Here is a 9,473-nt window from a genome sequence, read left to right as displayed (position 1 = left end):
GTGTTGCTTGATAGTGCAGCACTAAGTGGGTGGTAAACTCCATCTAAAACTAAATATAACCATGAGACCGATAGTAAACAAGTACCGTGAGGGAAAGTTGAAAAGAACTCTGAATAGAGAGTTAAACAGTACGTGAAACTGCTTAGAGGTTAAGCCCGATGAACCTGAATATCCGTTATGGAAAATTCATCATTAAAATTGTAATATTTAAACAATATTATGATAATAGTGTGCATTTTTTCCATATAAGGACATTGTAATCTATTAGCATACAAAATTTATCATAAAATATAACTTATAGTTTATTCAAATTAATTTGCTTGCATTTTAACACAGAATAAATGTTATTAATTTGATAAAGTGCTGATAGATTTATATGAATACAGTGCGTTAATTTTTCGGAATTATATAATGGCATAATTATCATTGATTTTTGTGTTTATTATATGCACTTGTATGATTAACAATGCGAAAGATTCAGGATACCTTCGGGACCCGTCTTGAAACACGGACCAAGGAGTCTAACATATGTGCAAGTTATTGGGATATAAACCTAATAGCGTAATTAACTTGACTAATAATGGGATTAGTTTTTTAACTATTTATAGCTAATTAACACAATCCCGGGGCGTTCTATATAGTTATGTATAATGATATTTATATTATTTATGCCTCTAACTGGAACGTACCTTGAGCATATATGCTGTGACCCGAAAGATGGTGAACTATACTTGATCAGGTTGAAGTCAGGGGAAACCCTGATGGAAGACCGAAACAGTTCTGACGTGCAAATCGATTGTCAGAATTGAGTATAGGGGCGAAAGACCAATCGAACCATCTAGTAGCTGGTTCCTTCCGAAGTTTCCCTCAGGATAGCTGGTGCATTTTAATGTTATATAAAATAATCTTATCTGGTAAAGCGAATGATTAGAGGCCTTAGGGTCGAAACGATCTTAACCTATTCTCAAACTTTAAATGGGTAAGAACCTTAACTTTCTTGATATGAAGTTCAAGGTTATGATATAATGTGCCCAGTGGGCCACTTTTGGTAAGCAGAACTGGCGCTGTGGGATGAACCAAACGTAATGTTACGGTGCCCAAATTAACAACTCATGCAGATACCATGAAAGGCGTTGGTTGCTTAAAACAGCAGGACGGTGATCATGGAAGTCGAAATCCGCTAAGGAGTGTGTAACAACTCACCTGCCGAAGCAACTAGCCCTTAAAATGGATGGCGCTTAAGTTGTATACCTATACATTACCGCTAAAGTAGATGATTTATATTACTTGTGATATAAATTTTGAAACTTTAGTGAGTAGGAAGGTACAATGGTATGCGTAGAAGTGTTTGGCGCAAGCCTGCATGGAGCTGCCATTGGTACAGATCTTGGTGGTAGTAGCAAATAATCGAATGAGACCTTGGAGGACTGAAGTGGAGAAGGGTTTCGTGTGAACAGTGGTTGATCACGAGTTAGTCGGTCCTAAGTTCAAGGCGAAAGCCGAAAATTTTCAAGTAAAACACAAATGCCATACAAATATATTATATTATATAAATCAAGCTAATTAATATACTTGAATAATTTTGAACGAAAGGGAATACGGTTCCAATTCCGTAACCTGTTGAGTATCCGTTTGTTATTAAATATGGGCCTCGTGCTCATCCTGGCAACAGGAACGACCATAAAGAAGCCGTCGAGAGATATCGGAAGAGTTTTCTTTTCTGTTTTATAGCCGTACTACCATGGAAGTCTTTCGCAGAGAGATATGGTAGATGGGCTAGAAGAGCATGACATATACTGTTGTGTCGATATTTTCTCCTCGGACCTTGAAAATTTATGGTGGGGACACGCAAACTTCTCAACAGGCCGTACCAATATCCGCAGCTGGTCTCCAAGGTGAAGAGTCTCTAGTCGATAGAATAATGTAGGTAAGGGAAGTCGGCAAATTAGATCCGTAACTTCGGGATAAGGATTGGCTCTGAAGATTGAGATAGTCGGGCTTGATTGGGAAACAATAACATGGTTTATGTGCTCGTTCTGGGTAAATAGAGTGTCTGGCATTTATGTTGGTCACTTGTTCCCCGGATAGTTTAGTTACGTAGCCAATTGTGGAACTTTCTTGCTAAAATTTTTAAGAATACTAATTGGGTTAAACCAATTAGTTCTTATTAATTATAACGATTATCAATTAACAATCAATTCAGAACTGGCACGGACTTGGGGAATCCGACTGTCTAATTAAAACAAAGCATTGTGATGGCCCTAGCGGGTGTTGACACAATGTGATTTCTGCCCAGTGCTCTGAATGTCAAAGTGAAGAAATTCAAGTAAGCGCGGGTCAACGGCGGGAGTAACTATGACTCTCTTAAGGTAGCCAAATGCCTCGTCATCTAATTAGTAGTTGTCAGTCAAATGCTCTGGAGAGCAGACGTGTTTTTCGAGCGCTCCGTGTGACAGGTCAATTTCGGCAGTAAAACGCGTTTTTCCTTGCTAAAATAGCATAAATATTCGCGCATTGTGTTCGCATAATCATTACGCGTGTTTTCTGCACGAAAAAGGTGGTAGGAAGGCCAAAACCGCGATTTTCCACCCCAGACAGTTCGAGAACATTCGACGTGCTGAGAGAGAGGCGCTCTCTCGGGCGCTCCGTGTGTCGGGCCAATTTCGGCTGTAAAACGCATTTTTCCTTGCTAAAAATAGCATAAATATTCGCGCATTGTGTTCGCATAATCATTCCGTGTGTTTTCTGCACGAAAAAGGTGGTAGGAAGGCCATAATCGCGATTTTCCACCCCAGACTATTCGAGAACATTCGACGTGCTGAGAGAGAGGCGCTCTCTCGGGCGCTCCGTGTGTCAGGCCAATTTCGGCAATAAAACTCATATTTCACTGTTGTAAGAGAGCCGCTCTCTCTCGAGTGGCGCCTGCCTTATCTAGATAACGTTTTGACAGCAGAGCGGTTCGCGTCTGCACTAATTTATATCGGTTCGTGTCTCCGCAAATTGGTTGGTTTTTTGGAAATCAGCTGATTTCATTCCGCCAGAGGGCGACTACTTCAGGATTCATAGCATACATTCGGCGACACCTCATCGCTGTATCACTCCACCAGAGGGCGGCGACTCCTAATACTTTTGCCTACATTTCGGCGACACCTCGTCGTCGATTTTTTGTCAGCAGAGGTAAAGGAAATAAATAGTTCACTCACACAGTTAGCCGGCTGTGCTTGTTGGTGGTGCTGTCGCCATGGGTGACAATAGCAACACCGGCAGCATGGATGTGGACAACGCGACTGTAGCCGCACCCAAAAAAGACCCTTGGCAGGGTCAGGAGCCGAGAGACTTACCAAAAGGAGTCAAAAGGAGTCTACCTCCCGGGTCGCCAGAGTCAATTAGAGGCGTAAAGAAAATCATCAGGGAGAAACGGGAAAAATCTCCCAGCCCTACCCCGAGCTCATCGTGCTCCTCAAGCAACACGTCACCTGAGGAAGGTGAGATAATTCACCCTTACATTTTCCCTAAAAAGACCATAAAGAATAAGGCTGCCGTGAATCAAGACAAAAAGAAGGATATAGGTCCTAGCACCTCAAATCGTTTCGCTTCTCTGCCTGTAGAGAGCAGCAATGAAAAGACCGTCGATAATGCCGAACTTAAAACAGCACCCAAGCCCCCTCCAATTTTTATCCCGAATGTAATAAACATTGGCGGATTTTTAAACGAAATGCGCACATTGGCGAATTCCGATACTTTCTCTTACAAAGCAACGGGAAGAGGCAACATCAGGCTAATGCCGAAGGACAGCACCACTTACCGAAAAATTGTTGCCCACCTGGACAACGATCAAATAGCTTTCCGTACATTCCAACTTAAGGAAGAGCGAGCTTTCCGCATTGTTGTTAAGGGACTACACCACACTACACCAATTGAGGAGGTCAAGGAAGCCTTTGTGAATCTCGGCCACAATGTGCGTGATGCTAAAAATGCAGTATCAAGGGTAACTAAAATGCCATTGTCGATGTTTTTCATTAACCTTGAACCAGCTCCAACAAACAAGAAAGTCTTCGAGATCAACAGACTGTGCCATGCCGTCGTCTCCATCGAGGAACCAAAAAAGTTTGACGAGGTGGTACAATGCTTCCGCTGCCAAGCTTTCGGGCATACTAAGAGGTACTGCAAACTTGAATACGTCTGTGTTAAATGCGGATTATCACACGACTCCCTGAATTGCAAGAAAGCAAAGGAAGACCCACCTGTGTGCGGAAATTGTGGTGACGAACACACCGCCTCCTACCGCGGTTGTAAGATCTACATAGAAGCCAAGAAGCGCTTCAGCCCGAAGCCTAAGGCAGTAACTGCTTCTTCATCCAATCCTGCTCCACGCGCAAATTTCCCAGCGAGCAGTGCCGCGAATCTGACAGGGAATCAGAAATTCAGTTACGCCAACGTTGCTAGGGCTGGAGCGGCTGAAAACCTCAACAATAATGGCCAGTCCCCTCTTGATGCCTTGGAGGAGAGAATGATGCGCAGAATGGAATCAATGATGAACTCCATGTTCAATCAGTTCCAAAACTTAGTGATGACAATGCTCTCCAATCAGAACAATCTTAAATGTCCATAAACACCCAACTTATAATATGGAATGCGAACGGCTTGGCTACGAGCAAGCCTGAGGTCGAACATTATATAAAGACTAACCAAGTAGACATCTTACTCGTGTCCGAGACACACTTCACCACCAGATCCCACTTTACCATTCCCGGCTACGAAATAATCAACGCATTGCACCCTGGCGACCGGATACGTGGAGGAGCCTCTATTATCATCAGACGCGGCATTCAATACGAGGAGCTCGAGCCCGTACAACTGGAATGGATGCAGTGTGCGAAAATCCACCTCATAACGTCGCTAGGCAAAATTACCATCGCCTCCGCATACCTCCCTCCAAGATACACATTGAGCCAAACTGATCTGTCTGACGTACTATTGAATCTGGGTCCTAGATTCTTAATCGGAGGCGACTTCAACGCAAAACATACTTGGTGGGGATCACGGACCGTCAACCCGAAAGGAAGCACACTTCTCAGATGCATCAGGGCACTGGGTTGCACCGTCTACTCAACTGGAGAGCCTACCTACTGGCCCACCGACCCAGCCAAGATTCCGGACCTCTTGGACTTTGCATTTAGCAGAGGAATTGACCCCACAAAAGTATCTACGGCTGCATGCCATGATCTTGCATCGGATCACAGCATGGTCAAGATTTTATATAGCAACTCCTATCTGAGAAATCCAACGGCAGTCAAGCTCATCAGACGGAATACAAACATCCCGATTTTTAAATCTTGGCTAGAAAATCATGTAGACCCCCAGCCAGTACTAGAAAGTCCGATAGACATCGACGAAGCGGTGGAGTACCTCACCAGACAGGTCCACCTGGCAGCAAGCATCGCCACCCCGGAAGTTGAAACTACACGAACGGTACACACCAGAGGCCAAAGAGACAACTATCTCTGGTCAACCGAGCTGGCAACAAAGGTAAGCGAAAAACGGCGTTTGAGGAGGGTCTGGCAGTTAAGTAGAAGACGGTCGGACAAAACCATCTACAACAGGGCTTGTAAAGACCTTAACAGGATGCTCCTAGACCTAAAAAGCAAGTCTCTAGAAGCCTACCTCGCGGACCTTGAACCCTGTAGTGCAGACCACAAGCTTTGGAACGCAACTAAGTATTTGAAGCGACCCACACGGAGGATAGCTCCTATAAAATCATCGACTGGAGCCTGGTGTCGCTCAAACCAGGAAAAAGCAAACGCCTTTGCCGACCACTTAAGGAGTAGTTTCCAGCCATTCGACCTGTGCGACCCAGTGGACCATCAAGAGACTCTTCATTTCCTGGATGTGGCTTGTCCCATGGACTTGCCCATTCCAGAAATCGACTGTGAGGAAATAAAGGAGGAGTTAACATCACTCAAACCAACAAAGTCTCCTGGATATGATCGTCTAGACGCCACTGCTCTGAAGCTTATGCCGCCGAACTGCATTGAAAACTTGAAGTTCATCATGAACCAAAGTCTAAGACTCGGCCATTTCCCAACACAATGGAAATGTGCAGAGATTATTGTCATCCCCAAACCAGGTAAGCCTGAGGCCGAACTGGGATCTTACAGGCCCATCAGTCTGCTGCCAATCCTCTCCAAAATCTTGGAAAAATTATTCCTGAGGAGATTGATGCCTGTGCTAGAGGAAAAACATATCATCCCAGATCACCAATTTGGCTTCAGGCGAGCTCACGGGACCATTCAACAGTGCCACAGGGTAGTGAGCTGCATTTTAGACTCCTTCGAGTCTAAAAGGTTCTGCTCTGCAGCATTCTTAGACGTCAGGCAAGCTTTCGACAGAGTCTGGCACCAGGGCCTATTGTATAAATTAAAGCACACCCTGCCTACTCCTCATTACCTACTTTTGAAGGATTATCTTGAAAACAGAAGGTTTTATGTAAGATGTAACCACGAGGAGTCGCCCATCCACGAAGTGGCCGCTGGAGTCCCCCAAGGCAGTGTACTCAGCCCAATATTGTACTCAATATACACTGCGGATATGCCCATTCCCACGGGTAGTCTCAACATGACCTGTACATATGCTGACGACACGGCGTTTTTAGTCTCCGCAGACTCCCTGCCACTGGCTGTGCAAGGCCTGCAGCAAGCTCTGTTAAACATAGAACCGTGGCTTAAAAGATGGAACGTCATCATAAATGCAGAGAAGTCAACGAATATATCTTTCTCCTTACGACCAGGTATATCCGCACCGGTTATGCTGAACGGAGCAGCCATCCCGCAACAGCTCACTGCAAAATATCTGGGTCTGACCCTGGATTCTAAACTAACGTGGAAGGAACATATCGTGGGCAAAGCAAAACTCTTGATGCTAAAAAACAGACAAATGTGGTGGCTACTGCAAAGAAGGAGTAAATTATCAACTAAAAACAAATTACTGCTATATAACAGCATCTTAAAACCAACATGGACATACGGCATAGAGCTTTGGGGCACTGCAGCTATCTCAAACCTTAAGAAATTAGAAAGAGTCGAAAACAGAATACTACGCCAAATTTTAAATGCCCCTTTTTACGTGAGAAACACCACAATTAGGAGGGATCTTAAGCTCCCCACAGTGGTAGAAGAGGCGGCTAAACGCAGCAGACGGCACCTAGACAAAATAGAAGACCACCCAAACCCACTCGCTTCCAGAGTGCTCGACGTTGAACCTCGCCGATTAAAAAGACGACACCCCACTGACCTGCCGTTCAGGGTCCCCTAAATGATGCAATTACATACACGCAAACACATGTAATACACCCCCACATATTTCCACTAATACTCCTCACTACATAAGCTTTATGTAAACTAACACTGAATTTATTGCCACAAAATTTAATTTATTGCCCACTAGGGCAGACGTAAATATATATATTCAAACCAAAAAAAAAAAAAAAAAAAAAAAAAAAAAAAAAAAAAAAAAAAAAAATCTAATTAGTGACGCGCATGAATGGATTAACGAGATTCCTACTGTCCCTATCTACTATCTAGCGAAACCACAGCCAAGGGAACGGGCTTGGAATAATTAGCGGGGAAAGAAGACCCTTTTGAGCTTGACTCTAATCTGGCAGTGTAAGGAGACATAAGAGGTGTAGAATAAGTGGGAGATATTAGACTTCGGTTTGGTATCGCCAATGAAATACCACTACTCTTATTGTTTCCTTACTTACTTGATTAAATGGAACGTGTATCATTTCCTAGCCATTATACGGATATATTTATTATATCTTATGGTATTGGGTTTTGATGCAAGCTTCTTGATCAAAGTATCACGAGTTTGTTATATAATCGCAAACAAATTCTTTAATAAAACGGTGCATTTATGTATTTTTGATTTGAAAATTTGGTATAACTCCAATTACTCAGGTATGATCCAATTCAAGGACATTGCCAGGTAGGGAGTTTGACTGGGGCGGTACATCTCTCAAATAATAACGGAGGTGTCCCAAGGCCAGCTCAGTGCGGACAGAAACCACACATAGAGCAAAAGGGCAAATGCTGACTTGATCTCGGTGTTCAGTACACACAGGGACAGCAAAAGCTCGGCCTATCGATCCTTTTGGTTTAAAGAGTTTTTAACAAGAGGTGTCAGAAAAGTTACCATAGGGATAACTGGCTTGTGGCGGCCAAGCGTTCATAGCGACGTCGCTTTTTGATCCTTCGATGTCGGCTCTTCCTATCATTGTGAAGCAAAATTCACCAAGCGTTGGATTGTTCACCCATGCAAGGGAACGTGAGCTGGGTTTAGACCGTCGTGAGACAGGTTAGTTTTACCCTACTAATGACAAAACGTTGTTGCGACAGCATTCCTGCGTAGTACGAGAGGAACCGCAGGTACGGACCAATGGCACAATACTTGTTCGAGCGAACAGTGGTATGACGCTACGTCCGTTGGATTATGCCTGAACGCCTCTAAGGTCGTATCCGTGCTGGACTGCAATGATAAATAAGGGGCAATTTGCATTGTATGGCTTCTAAACCATTTAAAGTTTATAATTTACTTTATAAACGACAATGGATGTGATGCCAATGTAATTTGTAACATAGTAAATTGGGAGGATCTTTGATCACCTGATGCCGCGCTAGTTACATATAAAAGCATTATTTAATACAATGACAAAGCCTAGAATCAATTGTAAACGACTTTTGTAACAGGCAAGGTGTTGTAAGTGGTTGAGCAGCTGCCATACTGCGATCCACTGAAGCTTATCCTTTGCTTGATGATTCGATAATAAAGATGTTGCAAGCGGCATAATAATTTATGCTTGCTTGCAACGGCGCGCCACTTTGTGGTTAGCAAAAGGTCTAGTAATATAAGAGACCTATAAAAAAATCAATATATTATTATAAATAAATATTGAACAAACAAAATGCATCGTCATCTTTATTAGTGACGCGATGATAAAGTGGCAAACATATTCCATGTATAAATATTCCTATGGTATTTTGATAATGCAAGTAAAGAGGACATATATAAAAGTAAGTATATGTTCCTCCAATGGTAGCAGCGGTTGGTTGGTTGGTGTCTGCTCCTCTTATTGTTCAAAACTTATGTTATGGTAGCAAGTCTGTATCGTCATATTATTAGTGACGCGAAAAATTAGTGGCAAACAATATTCGATGTATAAATATTCCTATGGTATTAATATTCAAATGAAGAGACCATTTAAATAAAGAGGACATATATAAAAGTAAGTATATGTTCCTCCAATGGTAGCAGCGGTTGGTTGGTTGGTGTCTGCTCCTCTTATTGTTCAAAACTTATGTTATGGTAGCAAGTCTGTATCGTCATATTATAAGTGACGCGAAAAATTAATGGCAAACATATTCGATGTATATAAATATTCCTATGGTATTCAAATTCAAGTAAAGAGACCATTAAAG

The 9,473-nt window shown here is 42.9% G+C and overlaps 1 pseudogene; it reads left to right on the top strand.

Moving 5' to 3' along the window:
- Positions 1-8,818, top strand: part of LOC136117437 (large subunit ribosomal RNA) — a 9,100-nt pseudogene extending 282 nt beyond the window's left edge.
- The last annotated feature ends 655 nt before the right edge of the window (positions 8,819-9,473 follow it).

This window comes from Drosophila suzukii, unplaced genomic scaffold (assembly GCF_043229965.1).
Source record: "Drosophila suzukii unplaced genomic scaffold, CBGP_Dsuzu_IsoJpt1.0 scf_32, whole genome shotgun sequence".
Classification (NCBI taxonomy): domain Eukaryota; kingdom Metazoa; phylum Arthropoda; class Insecta; order Diptera; family Drosophilidae; genus Drosophila; species Drosophila suzukii.
This window is presented reverse-complemented; position numbering and strand designations above follow the sequence as displayed.